Genomic DNA, 15,456 nt, shown 5'->3' with positions numbered 1-15,456 from the left:
AATGAGTGTTATTGCAACCAAAGCTGTTTAATTCCCAACTCCCTCCCCCTGCTATGTCTGAAGGTAGAGATGTTTAATAGATTTGTGTGGACTACATGCCAATTACATCTAAGGACATTTGTAAGAACAACAAATTTTTTTTTTTCTCAGGTAAATTCTGTAATATTTGAAGCTGGTGCCTTTGATCCTCAGCACTGGGCAGTCAGCATGGGAGAAGGATGCTAAACCTCACTGATTTTAATGGGAAAGACATGGCTTTGCCATTGCCATCATTTGAAGGTGCTGCCCTGGATGCTTTGTGACCTTTCCACACTCACAGAATATTTTATGGGTAGACGGTGTTCTCCTTGAGTAGAAAAGCATCATCTTTTACGTAATGTGGGTCTGTGTATTTTAGAGAAAACATTAAACTACTGACTCTCTTAATTTTTTTTATTTCTTATCATTCTTTTTGTTCCTTTACAGTTTTCTTGGACTCACCCCACTGCTCTCCTCCCTCTGCCCCAAATGGAGGTGGCTTCTAATTTAAAGCTGACCTTTGCCAGGGTCTGTGGCTTCTAAGAGTGCTTTACCCTTGGTTGAAGTGGTTTTTAACTTTACTTTATATTTTAAAAAAAGATCAGTTGGGAGATCCTAATGCTCCCAATTCAGCTTTTTTACTAACAGTGCAAGGTAGAAGTCAGCATGGCTGAGAATAAGGGATACAGGGGAGAACATGAGTGAAGGAAAGTGCATATTGATGCACGGAAGTAATGCATAGGAACTTTTCACTGAGGTGGTCTCATTGTTTCTGAGTAGAGTCTTCTAGGCAAAGATTGAATATATTTATTGCTCAGTCATATCTAAAAATCTCTTGAAGGTGTTTTAAGAGAGCACCGAATCCCCATGACCTGTATTAAACTTAGAAACCCCACTGTGGTCTGGAATTTTCATTCTCAGATACTATATTGAAATTACTGTAATTATTTTTAAAATAATCCATGTAGCTCCCATGTCTCTGATAACATCTGCTTTGTTCTCATCTTTACCAATCGAGTTGAAAATTAATTTGCAAATTTTTTTTAAAGAAAAGTATAAATTCACTTTAAAAAAAAATTGGAGGAGGAACATGGAAGCAGTGGTGGGAGGGAGGAGGACAGTAGGTTATTAGGATATTCTACTGAACTTAAAATTCAATTTTTATGTCAAATAGCATTTTATATATTTCTCCAGAACAAATTTCTTAAGTATTATTTTGAAAGTTTAGGTTTGGCAAAACCCATGTGTCCCATTCCCTGCATGTGTGTTTGTTTTAAGGTTTATTAGGAAGTGGATGTGGATCTGGTGGTTTCACTCATACAAACTCATATTTTTCATTCAGATAAAAGTCTTCTGAAGGACACAAGACCTGTAAAGCCTCCTGGGGTCTCATGCTGACTTGGGTTTTATGACAACACCATGTTGAATTTTCCACAAAGGTTTTAATCCCACTCCCTAACATCAAAAGGAGACTGATTCATAAAACATTACTTCTATTTTTTTTCCCCTCAGAATCTTGTTATAGATCTTTTGGAAATGGAAGTAGATATTGTGTGTTGAATTGATTCATAGTTAAAAAGGAGAAAAACATTAAAAAAAAAAAAATCCAGGCCTGGAAGTTTAAGTAACCTGAGAGAAATGTCTTGGCAATTGGGCAACTTTAATTTCTTTAAAAATCAAAAATAAAAGGATAAAGAACAAAAAAGTGCCCATAAAATACAGGAAACAGCCACGGTTCTGTAGCTGCAACATTAATATATCAACACTGTCAAAAAGTCATAATTGTCTCAGCACTGTAACATTATTTATTTAATATTGAGAAGCTATTATTGCACTCTAGTTAAGAAAAAACACTCTTACCTTAAAAATGCATGAAAATAATATTAAAAATTAACACTAAAACTATACAATGCGGCAGTAGGAGGCTCAGCAAATTGATAATGGAATAGGGAGACTTTCAAACCAGGTCAGAAACTACTACATGATATCTTTTTGATGACATATGAGAGATGAGACATAAAACATGCCCATTTCCTAGGAAAAAAATTAGCCCATTTGTAGAACTTCACCATCAAATGAAAGCATAAAATACTGAAGGATGCTTGCAGTACTGAGGCCAAGCATGGAGTAAGGGACTTTGCAGAGTGAACTTGGCTTTCTTCTGGAGCAAGCATTAATTAAAACATGCTGACAGAGGAGCATAATGAGCATTCAGGGCTCCAATAAAGGTGATGTGGATGGAAATGTACAAATCCCAAACAGGAAACATTTCACTGTTCCTAACTGCTCATTTAAATGTTGCTTGGGCTGCTCATGTTCACATGGAAGCGGGGCCTGAGTGCAATCAGCAAGTCTGTCTCGTTGCACTAGATGTGGTGTTAAATAAAGACCTGTCATGAAATCCACGCCCCCTTCTTCAGCTCTCTATTGAAAGTGGGAATAAAGCTTTATCCACAATGAATTTTCACCTCTGGCATCGAGTCGGGCCCTAGTGGAAGTACCAGCCCTTCAGAGCAATTCTTGTTTCTACCTGGGTTTCAAGTGGACCCTGCTCAAATTAATTTTGCATTTGGCTATTTTTTTCTCCTCTGATGGAAGTAGTACTGCCATGGAAAATTATTCATGTAATATTTTTATTTTCAAGATGGGAATGATGTCTGTCTAGATCATCCAAAAAGTGTTCTGTCCTGGAAATCCTGTGTTGTTGAGAACCTGCAAAATTGGGGAATGAAAGAGTGAAAATACCTGTCCATAAAAGTGAAGGAATCGTTCAGATATGTGACATGTGTGGTTTGCAGAATAGCTGGAATGAAGCTAAGTGGGGTTTCTAGGAAGAGCAAGGTATCATTTTGATGACAGAAAGATGGCAAAGTTGCAGAAACAGCAGCAAAGTAAATAACAGACTACTACAAACCTGTATGTACTCCATTGTTTTATTGCACAGTTTCCTCTACCATTTGACAATTATAATACTATTAACTATTTCAGCTTTCCTGCTGTTGTTCTTGCACTCACTGATCCATCTTTTATGGTGTAGCCTTTATTCTTCCAGGGAGTGTTTCCAACTAGTGACCAGAAAGTATCCTTAGGCAGTCACACATTTCAAATTTCCTTGAAGAATTTTCTTGATCAGGCACAATCTCTTCTTGAGCACTTGAATTTGCAACACTTTAATTTTTCTCCTTCATTCTGTATCTCCCCGAGTTCAATTTTGAAGGACTATTTGTCTCTCTGAATTTTTTTTCACTCATGATTTTGAACTTATTTTTACATTTTTGGGTTGAGGATCCCTGTGAAATGATTGAGGTTTCATGGGAAAATAGGGTGCTCTAACACTGAAGTGATCTTATTTTAGAAACATTTTTTTTGTGGAAAGTGTTTTTTTAACATCCCAACTAAACCCAGCAAGAAGCAGTACGTTTGAATTTGACACATGCAGAAGCGCAGAGAGAACAAAACTCCCACCTAGTTTTCTTTTTTGTGAAACATCTTCAAAGACAAAAGAAAATACAGTTGAAGAGGAATATGGCAATTTCCTTCTGTTCCTTTTGTAGAGGGTGCTGCCCTGCCTGTACCACTCTGACCCTAGCTGCTTACAACCAGAATTATCTAATAGCCTTTCTCTTCTGAATAGGATTTCTTCAGAACAAGATTTTTGGGTTCAGCGTCAGATGTCTTTGTTCTGGAGGAACTTGTAGAATGGGGGTTCATCTTCAGAATGTCTATGTTTAGGTACCTCATGGTAGGTATTCTTCTCAAAACATGAATATGATGTGTCATAGAAAGTGCATTATTGCTATAAGTTACAATTGTAGGAAAAATGACGGTGGTGTTTAAATGAAGCTTGACAGTCTGCATAGCAGGCACCAGCCATCTGTGCTATGGCAGTACTGTTTGTATTTTAATGTTTAAACATACAGCACAGATAATTAAGAATAACTATAATTAAAAATGATTACAACAAATTACTTTTCCCTCAGCAGTGATGTGCGCCTGTAACTTATAAGTTACTTGATGCAGTAACCCTTTGGTAAGGCAGATAGGGTGGGAATTGCAAAGCTATCTTGTTTCTTGACAGCTCATAGATTTTTCAAGGGCTTTATTTTTATTTTTTTTTACAAATGATGAAAGAATTTTACATACTGGGCTTCATACACCTATTTGATGCGCAGTAATTATCAGTGAAATTTCATTCTTCATATCAGAATCTTCACTCTTTTTATATTTTTTTTTCTTTTTCCTGAGACAAGATTAAAAGTAGCATATTTCTCAAGCTATGGAAATAAAATGACAAGAAAAGAACACAAACTCACACATTTATTTTCATTTTCAAAGAAAAATATTAATATTTGCTCTTGACAAAAAGAAAACAAAATTTGAAGCAAACAGAAAGGAACCAACTCTTAGGATAAATTAATGCAGTATCTGTTGTAACTTTTTATGCCTAAGAATAACAAATGGGGCTCATTTTGCAGCCCCATTTGTACAAAGCTCTAACTTCCCCCATTGTGTTGTTTCCTATGGATTCTGTTGATGGGTCCTTGGTGTCTGTCCTCATGGAGATGAACATATTTCAAGCACATGAATAAGATTAAACTGAATTTTTCTTAACCATGAGCAGAATTTCAGTTTCTGAGCACCTCTTTTAGAAGACACAAATGAACAAAAAAAAGAGAATGGTTCCTGCAGCTGGTTCTGGAAAGTTCCAATCCTGCTCCAGTCCCATGTCCTTAGGCACAAGGTGAGATCCTGTATGGAACTGGATGTGGCCGGACCATGAGTGCAGGTTGAGAAACCAGGAGGACCTCTGATCTTCCTGTAGAGTAGACAATAATCTAAATCTTCTGTCACATTCCTCTGTCATCCTTCCTAATAATTTGTCTTTGGTGCCAGAGGCTCGACAGAAAAGGCAAGAGCAGCTTCTGAGAGGCACAGCCGAGCTCTGTTCTGGTTCAGCAGGGCTTTGGCTTTCCTGGAAAGAATTGGATTGTTGCTTGATTGATTGCATATGAAACCATTTGTCTGTCTATCCATCACACCAGTTTAGATGGAACATTTTTTAGCAACTCATTCAATACCTAGTTTTTCATGATGCAAATATAACTTAGTGTCATAACTACCATGAGGTGACTTGCAATAATTCTAGGAGGATTGCAAAGCAATTTGACAGATGAACAAGCAAAGGGTCAACATTTACTTACACCTACTTGGCATTTTGAGCCAGAATCAGATTGGTGGGTCAAGATACTTTGAATTCCTTAATTGATAGAACAAGAATTTAAAAGAAAAGTAAAAAACAAGAGAAAATTATTGTCCAGGCTACTGCTTATTAAAGACATCTCTGCCTCACTGGCAAATCACCTAAGAAAACTATTTTGGACTACCACTTCTGCTTAATTTCCAAAAACTGATATTTACAATTTTGCAGAAACTATCCTTTGAAGCTGCTTCAGAACTTAGCTGTGTTTGACTGGACATTAGTGGTGTGGCCTGGTGTACAGACAGTGATAGATGAATTAAAAGGCACACCTTTGCAAACTGAGATTGCCATGGTGGCATTCCTCTTGCCCTGAAGGTGACAAAGGAGCTGTGCAACCTCAAAGGAAGCACAGCCCTGGAGAACTGAGCAGTTTCATCACATGCTGGTCACTTAGATAATCAGAATGAAGGGGATATGTAAGTGGGGCATGAATAAAACATTGCAATAATGTGAAGAAGAACCCAAATACTTTTCCAAACCTAATGTTTTATTTACCACTCTAAGTAGTTTAGTGCTGTTCTGGCATGTAATATTTGATGGGTATTATGTTTTATAAAGTTTGCATTGATAAATGTATCTGCCTTTCATACAGTGGAACCACGTGTTCTCCTTGCTTGAGGAATAATATTACCCTGTAAGGCTGATTACAGCTCTGTTTGAAATTCATTTCAGATTTAAGTGGTGTGGGCCAAACCGAGCCCTGGTGCAAATCTGCTTGTTCCAATGGAACCCCACCAGAGGAATGTTTGACCCTATGGGTTAATGTAATGAAAAGATAACAGCATACTGTATGATCACATAAATTAAAGATGGGAAATACCAATTAGGTCAGCTAGTCCTTACCCGGGGGACCAATTTAGAGTGTTCCCTACACTCTACTCTGGAGTGCTTTGCATTGTTTTAAGAAATTCAGGCAATAAGACTTTTCTCTTGGGAGACTATGTGATAGTCCAACAGGTATCACGACTAAAAACTGGGGTTTTTTTCAATGTCCATCTCAATTTTTTGATTCTCAAATTTGTCACGAGATCTCCAATTCATTGTAAGGAACAGTATTTTGGGGTTTTTTTTCTATTGGCTTTTCACCAGTTAGATCCCACATGTTTTCAATTAGCACTTTCCTCGGATTCGCTCAGAAATAAAAGACAGGAGAATTATTATTATTATCATCATTATTATAATTATCATTATTATTATAAATTAACTAGGTCAAATAAGAATTGAAAAAATAGATTTTTATCCTCACAGATGAAAAAGACACGGAAAAGAACTGACATTATCTCTGTTGTACCTGTTGTTTTTTCATTGTTTGTTTGTGGGTTTTTTGAGAGGAAGACTGGAAGCAGAAATACACAAGCAATTAGGAAAGGTTTTACTTTCATCCCAGATAACTCGAAGTAGTACTGGAGATTCTGGGCTCAGATGAGATAAAACCCAATTTCCAGATGCATCTCCACAGTTGTATGCTCCTGGCTACAAAGCTAACACAGACATTCAAGCTGTCATCTGCCAGAGTGGTGTCAGAATGTGACTTGGGCAGCAAAACTTGGTGTCTGAGCAGTGCCATGACAGCAGTGAGAGCTTTCCTCCAGTGCCACTGGGTCATCACACAGATACCTTTGTCCTGAGTTTGACCTTTCAGTGAAAATAAAAAAGGGTTCCCACTCTCTGAATGGAGCAAATCTTGGTTTTAGTAGGAGAGGCAGGATTTGATCCAGAGTGTGCCAAGAAGATTCAGGAGTTGTTCAGAAACTGATTGGCTCAATTGTGTCTCATGCTGCCACAGTACTTCTTGTCCAAGGCAGACTTCAAAAATTTGCTTTGGAATACCTGTCTTTTCCCACACAATAGATCATTAACTTTGAGGTCTTTTATTTAAGAGTTTGTACTGTATCAGGTTATGCATTTGATCAGGTAGCACAGTGCCTGCTAATGTGAATTATTAATAATTTCAAGGAGGGGGTGGGGGCACTCATACAGACCAACTTTGATCCCTAATTGTTAAATTAGATTTGGTTTAAATGAGGAGCTTAATTTCACAAAAATCCTAGTACAGGTGATGTAATGTCAAAGACAACTTCAAAGACCAATTTTAAACTAATCTAAGTTTTCTTTTGCTGTGGTTTGCCCCCAGAGGATTCTGCTTCTGCCAGAAGTCAGGGCCCCTAAGAGAGACACCTTGAATAATTTTCTTGCTTACATGCCTTTTTGAAATGGTGGAAGATGGTGCTGAGATACATTTAGTAAGTCCTTTAATGACAATGATAACAGTAACTATAGAAAAGCTTTTTTAAATGCATATCTATTTGAAAATACAGATCTGAAATGACTAAAAATAAGAAAGAATGGAGAAAAGTAAGGAAAATAGAAGATAGGCCAAAAAATAGAAAAGAACAGTTCCTGAAAAGGATACAAGTGAAATCAATTAGGGTAGCTGAAAGAACTTAGAAGCACTGGAATATTAAAGTTCACATTATAGTAACGTTGAAGTTAATTTTTCAAGGCCCACAACATCAGAAATGAAAGTATATTAAAATTACTAGTTATGTATTGCTTACAAAGCACACAGTAAGTTTTCCTTGATTCATGGGCTTTTTCTGCAGGACTGTCACTAGCTAGAAGCCACATTGTCACTGAAAGTAATAGAACTTTCTTTGTTTCTTTCTTTCTTCTTTAAACTGAATTAATTGAAGGAAGAATTACAGTTTTAGAGCCACTATTGCAATGGCTGTTGGGCAAAAGAACAGGCAGCCAGTCAGGTTGTTGTCTGCACTGAGTGTTGCTCAGGTGTGACTGAGTTGTTGTCTACATCTCCACAGATCCCAGGATTTTAAGGTTAAACTGTTTAATTAAGAAATTATTTATTTTAAATAAAATTATTTTTAACTTAAATTATTTTTACTTTTAACCTAATAACTAACTACTTGTGGCTTGCAATGTGGACTTTTTATATCTAATTATACCTAAACTTATGAAGAAGGTGAAGAAGAAGGATTAGCTTTCATGTTAAAATTCTGTTTTGTTTTATATATATTACAATATTTTAAAATTTTAAAGTCTAAGTTTTCTATTGTGTGATATTATACACTTCTATATAAACTATATACGTATAATCTTAGTTCTATAATTTAATTTAATTTTGGAAACCTGCACGGCTTGAGGTCAAATGCAGTGTTCTCTTGGGGGTGAGTGTTTGTACAGAAAGTCTAAAATTTTCAATAGCCAGGGTTTTAACAGCACAGCATCTCTTTTTTTGGAACCACACAACTCCCTAACAGGTTTTCCAGTTGTTTTACAGCCCTTTATTTTATTTTTTTTTTTTTAATCACCTCTGTGTCACAGGATGGCTCTCAGCTTGTGCTACGGGCCAAGTTAATTTAATTTATGTAAGATGTATATGTTGAGAAGTGAGAACACAGAGTTTCAAAATGACTAACATTGCTTCAGACAGAGTGCCAACATCTTTAAATTGCCTACCTTTTAGATCTACATTCATGAGAGGAGAAAAACAGAGGATGGCACTTTGCATAGTTTCACACATTCTAATCATACACCATAGACTCTTAGCTTTGCAGAAAACATTGCTGTGTTTCCATATAAAAATTAATAAGAAAGATAAGATGTAATGAAACATGGGAAAGAATAGAAATTCTAAAGATAAATCTTATTTATAGCAACCTCCTTGAATAACTATGTTAGGTTTTAGTCAGGTCAATGACCAAGCTCAAATACACAATAAAAAATTATCTTGGGTCAACTTAAATTAAAAAATGATCAATTTTCCTTTAACATTCTGAAAAGCCAAACCAATTTGTCTCAGTTCAAATTAAATGTGTCATTCAGATTGAAACAAAAGGTTTTGTTTAGCTTCTTGACTTCCATTGACTTTGTTAAAGCATAGAAGTATTTAAAATACAAAGGTTGTACATTTGTAAGTCAAACTAAATCTACATTAAAATGGGAATGTCTTTCATTTTGTAGCTACTGGAAAAAAAATATTTCCAACTTTCTTTTCATGATTTCTTACAAAAAGTTACCTGGAAGTGTCATACACTTCTTGACCCAAATAACTTTTTTTTTTTTTTTTTTTTTTTTTTTCCCTTAGGAATAAACTTTTCAGCTGTGAGACTTAGAAGGAAAATGAACAGGTCAATATCATGTATGTATTCAATAGCCTGAATACAAAACACACAGAGAATAAAGATATATATGTTTATGCATAGGCATTTATGCCATGATTTCAAGGACCTATTGATCATCATTTAGCTTTCACAAAGCTTGAGAACAAAATATATGTTTTTAAAGGAAATCTCTACCTAATCAAAAACCTGAATGAACACACCTAAGCTTATTATCCTTCATATGGAATTTCAGGAAGTAATCATCAAACAAAATCATTTCTTCAGGATGTAGGACTTGTATAATGTTCAAAAGGAATGACTGTAAGTTCTGATGTTGTGTATCCATAGCTTTGTGTCATGCCTATGTGCTTTGATTTATTTTCTAAATTTTCGAGATTTTAATAGTCTTGAAAAACACTAGAATTTTTCTTGTCTTCAGCCATAAACTGTACCAATAGGAATGGTTCCACATCCTTGTGGCTCAAGCCGTCTTGACCCTCTCCAAGGAAGACAAATTTCCCAGACAGTTCCTGGTTTTGGGATCTACCAAGGCAGTTGTCAGATAATTGATTCTAATCCAAACATTCCCAAAAAGATATTTTCATCTAATGAGCTTCTCAGAAGTTTATAGTGACTCTAACGTGGGACACTTGACACGTTTGTATGTCAGGGAGTTCCAAAAGTTGGTAAGCTGACTGGTGCCAGATTCCTGGTGTGAAGGAGACCGATTCCTGAGCTGTGGTGTTCTCTTTCTCATTTTGCCCTATCACTTTTTCTTTGCCATCCCCTGTAAAACCTGTTTGTTTCTGTTGACAGACTACAACTCAATGTATGAAATCAAATAACTTGTTTTGCACTCATTTTCAGTAACTTACTGTAACTTTGTCTTCCTTTCTCATCTTTGACTTAGATGTGCCATGCTTTCTTTTTGCCCTATCTTTAACTTTTGTGACAATACACGTTTCATATTTCCTTGGGCTCTGAGACTGCTGAGTGTTGCCTGAGTTCATATTACTGCTCAAATAAAAAAATCAGTGAGAAAGCTCAGAGCTGAGGAAAAGGCTGATTCCTTGCTTTTCTTTAGTTGCTACAAACCTTGGTTATTGACAAAAACTTCGTTGTATACAAAAGCACAAGGGGGCAGCATTACATAAAAATAAATTGTTACACTCTGTGTGTGTGTGTGCGTGTGTGTGTCTGTGTGTGTGTATTGAAGAATAATCATGTAGGCAATGCTAAGGTTGCAGAAAAAAACAATGCTATTTGAATTTGTTCAGAATGCTTTATTAGTTTACTTGTCCTGATGGCATTGGTAAGCTAGAGGGAAAAAAAAATCTGAGGCTGTGGAGAGTTTTTTTACTTACTTTCTCTTGTGTGGCAGATCCTTCATGCGTCTTCCTTTCCCTCATCAATAAATATTTATTTGTGTTTTAAGGGCCAGCACAGTATTTCAGAAGACTTTTTTTCATGACCAGTTGGTATGAATAACAACCCTTTTTTCCCTCATTGATATAGGACAGGGCTCTGGACTGCAAAGAATTTCTGCTAACCTTGGAAACTTTCAAAACTGATCACCAAGGACCTGTTTGGAAAAGGTCAGTTGAAATGGCTTGTTCTATTGTGGCAATGCTTGTATTAACACTCTCAACAGCTGGCTTGATAGAGATTCTTTAAAAATGTGGTTTTGGGTGGAAATATTTTACTGTAGAAGTTTACCTTCAAAGAGTAAGGGTGTTCCTAATGACTTTGCAAGGATCTGGTCATGCCCACAGCGTTCTCACAGTCATTCATTACAAACTCTTATTTTCCTGATTTTGAGTAATTTAAATACCCAGTGTCTTTTTGTATGGAATTAATAATCTGAACCACTTTCTAAAACCTGAATGTTGCTACTGTGGATCTGTCACTCTCAGTTTAAATTGACTGACTGATCTTTGCTGGGTGGGTCATTTTGATGCTATGCATCAAAATGCAGTCTAGTAATTTTTTTCCAGGAGGTGCAGTGCCAAGGATCACTAATTGAAGTGGCTCTAGAATGGTTCAAAACATCTGAAATATGAAAGTGTATTTTTTGGTTTTCAACTCTACTTAGTGTTAGAAAAGAGGAGTTGTACGCTTAGGGACAAATTTAAATGCCAGTTGAAAGAATGGCATCATTGTCTAGGGAAGGGTGTCAGTGTTTGGTTGCAAAGTCCTAACTCCAGATATCATTTAGGTTTTGTCTCTAGGGATGCAAATATTTTCCATATTATTTAGCATCACCTTCTGGAAACACTCCAGGGAGTATTGTGTAATTCCACTTGTGTGAATGACTGCTTCCACCTGTGTTAACATATCCACACATCATTCTCACAGTCTTATAAAATTCAGTTCTGGAAAGGAGAGTTAAAAAGGTTCTTCCAAGGCCTGGCTCTCAAGAGGCTGAGACCCCCTCCCCAGGTATTCAAGTTTCCTGGGGTTGTCTCAGAAGATAAACAGAAATTTAATGCACCTCACAGTTAAAAAAATTGGTCTCTGGTTGTTGGCCACATCAGTAACCACAAATGCCATAAATCTTTGGCAATTGTCAGTCCTCCATCTAAGGAATTGGCTGCTGCTTCATTTCCCTGCCAGAAAGGCATGAGTAGTTTATAAAATGGGGATTTCAGGACTGAACTGCATAAAATAGAAAGGTTGGTAATAAATTTTTAAATTTTTTTTTTCCCCTCAGTATGCTCAGAACCTAGAAATATGACAAAGAACCCTCTTTTAAGAAGGAAATGTTATGATAGTAACTTCAAGATAAAAATATTTGGGAGAATATTTTTATTGTCCTTTTTCTTCCAGTTCTTTCCTTAAGTGAAAAATAAACATTTATTTTCAAGTCAAATGAATGGGTCATGTCACTCAGTTTGGGTTCTGTCAGTATTTTGCTATTATTATAAGTAACCTGACTATGAACTTTGGGCTTAGAAATGGTTTTAAAACTATAAAAATATTTCATTTCCTTCCAACAAACTTTCATCTTTGTATTTCACTCTTTCAGCTGTGTTTTTGACATGTTATTATGTTAAGTTTAGCCTCATGTACTTGGAGTATTTTCCCCTGATTTTTGTGCTTGGCAACTGTGATATCCTCTCTCAGCTCTCTATTTTTCCTCAGGTTTTTAAAATGCCACCTTCCCACAGTTTTGGAGATCTAGTTACATTATTGTAGCTGTCTTTTCTTCATAAAAAAACCCGAAACAAACAATTGTATGGAAGACCATTTTGGAGAATTTTACTCTTTTTTTTTTTTTTTCTACAAAAACCCATATCAGTTGATACCATCTGCCCCTGTTTTTCACATGGGTCAATAGGTGTTGAGGTTATTGAGTCTTTTAGTCATATCAGATGATCAAAGAGATACCTTTTCTTCCTCAAGAGAGATTATTTGTGTGTATCTTACCAATCACATCTGCTTCTATAAGACATGGTGCATATCTGTATGTTCTGGTATCTTCTATCTGGAGATTTGAACAGGAGTTTTATTTCTGTCTCTTGCCACCTCCCTTCTCCCCAAAAAGGTTTATTCTGGTATGAAGCAGTTTTTCAATCTAGCAGCACGAGTCAGCAGACACCTTGTGTTGTGCTGCTTGTATAGCAGAGTCATCCTTGATGGAATGTCTGGGACTCATCTCCTCTTTCCATAGTTACAGCCTAGTGAAATCCATCTTTAGTTACCTGCCACAGTAAATTTATAAAGAAAAAAGTTGTAGACAGAATTATTTGTAACAAAACAAACAAACAAAAAAACCCTCAGTCATACTTCAAGCATAATTTGATTAGTTTGTTGGGTATTTTTTTTTTTTTTATGTCATTTATTTTGATTTTCTTTCTACAATACTGTCCTACATTTGATTCAGGTAAAGTAGTATTCCTTCTACACCAAGTACTCCCTCATTTGGAGCTGTTAACTGAAACTGAGATCAATAAGTAAGGTTAGCCTAAGATTAGGACATCATATCTCTAGAAGAAGATCAAATACCAACTATTAAAACTCTTTTGGCTATACATGTGGGGCAAAAGTCAGACAGCTAAAAGTAAAGAGGAGCTCTTTTGGTCAGTTTTGCCAACAAAAACAATTTTTTGCTTTTTCACTTTATTTGAAACAAGATATCAACTTTTCCCTGGGACACTTAAGCATACTGCAAGTTTGGGGATTTTTAAGGGCTGGGTTGGACTGCATTACTTCTATCTCTAAAAATGAACTTAAGATCAAGATTTAATTTACAGTTTGTTTCTTTTACGTAGCTCTTTCTTCTACTCAAACAATATATGCTCAATAATGGATTTTTTTAAAATCCACAGCCAATGTCACCTTTCCCCCGTTTAGGGTTATTTTGTACCTCTTATAATGTAAAGGCAACGGGGATGCCATTCTCCTGCCATCTCATTCTAGGTGACTCTGTCATTCACCTAGATTCTGAAATACCTCAATATTAGGGTGAAGCAGCTCATAAAAGTCTTGTTTTTCAAAAAAGATGACTTTTCCAGCTGAAACAGTCCCATGATTCTTGCTCTTGGTTACCTGGCTCCTCACACAGTGCACTCGGGCTGCAGTGAACTTGTGTGCCAGGGAAAGCAAAATTCTCCCAGCCATGCAAGTGGCCAGAGCCAGATGCTCTTTGAGCAATTCCAGGGAAGTTAGCAAAACTGGGAAAACAACACTGCACAGTGTAGAGTAACACGTGTGTCTTACTGCCACGTTACACACAAAACTGGATAAATTAGGATAAATCTGGATAAATTTTCCTTTGATGTTCCTCTTGCAAGCAGCATGACATAACATTCTGGAGTGTCCAACAGCTACTAAATCCTTACATGCTATTTGTAGGCAGCTTTTTTAATTTTACTGTAATTTTATGGTGAGATTTTATAATAAATAGGCTTATTCTCCGAGTAAAAATACAAAACAAAAGCATAAACTATTAGGTGTCCAGTAAAGTTGGTGATGTAAAGGAAGAGCAAATAGCATTTGCCTTCTGCCTATAACTGAGAATAGAGGTAAAGAATTGATCTATTATTCAGAGGTGCTGCCCTTTGTAATTCCCATTGACTTTGGGCTCCATATCCAGGTGCTTAAGTGAGATAAATTTTTAACATGCAAAACTGGAAGTGATGTTTTGGCAGAGGGTCCCATTTTTTCCCTACAATTTCTCCCTTTTCAACTTTAAATTTTATTTTTAGTTGATTGCTTTTGCTAAACTTAACTGGATCTTAAAATCTTAATGTAAGATTTTGTTACACTTTTTTTTTTTTTGATTGAAATTAATGATTATACTAGATTAGTTCTTCAGGTTCTTTCAGCTTCCATAAAGGAGACATGAGTATTAAGGAAAAATGAGTAATATTGCTGTGTGTTAAATTCATTTTATTCTGTCTTCTAAGTACTGGAAAAAAGGCAAATCTTCTAATTAATGAAGAAAGGCTGATTTGTATAAACTTATTTATTCCTTAAGGATTTTAAGAGGAGCCAGTGGGCTACATATCTGTGTTTAAATGCACAGGCATTTTAAATGCACAGTCACTTTTGCATGTTATTCAACTGTATAGTGCAAGTTGCTAATCTAGAAAGTCATTCTGGTTCAAACATGTAGGAAAAAAGCCATGAACAATGTAGAGAAGCGCTTCCTTGACCCAGGCTGAGTGAGCTGGCCATCTTTGCCAGCAATATTCACTGCAATATGGGCATTGGGTGTATGGAGAATCTTGTTTTCCGAATCCAGCTCCAATAGCAGAGATGTTTAAGGGCTTGTGGGTTCAGAATTAAGTCCGTTCTTCGTGGACACAAAATTCAGACTTGAACGTGACACTGAACCTCCTTGTGCTTTTCCAGGTGTAAACATGGATAACCCTTCCTTCAGAGAGTCATATTAAATGCTTTCTGACGAAGAAACGGCTCTGTAAGACATTCTGATATCAGAAAAATGGGTGTTGTCCAAGTAAGAATAATTATTTATCTGAACTAAAGAGGGAAGGAGGTAAGTGGGCATGGGTAAGGAAGGCAGACATAAAATTTGTCATAGGAACACAGCTC

This window comes from Taeniopygia guttata, chromosome 1A (genome assembly GCF_048771995.1).
Source record: "Taeniopygia guttata chromosome 1A, bTaeGut7.mat, whole genome shotgun sequence".
Lineage (NCBI taxonomy): Eukaryota > Metazoa > Chordata > Aves > Passeriformes > Estrildidae > Taeniopygia > Taeniopygia guttata.
Note: the sequence above shows the minus strand (reverse complement) of the source record.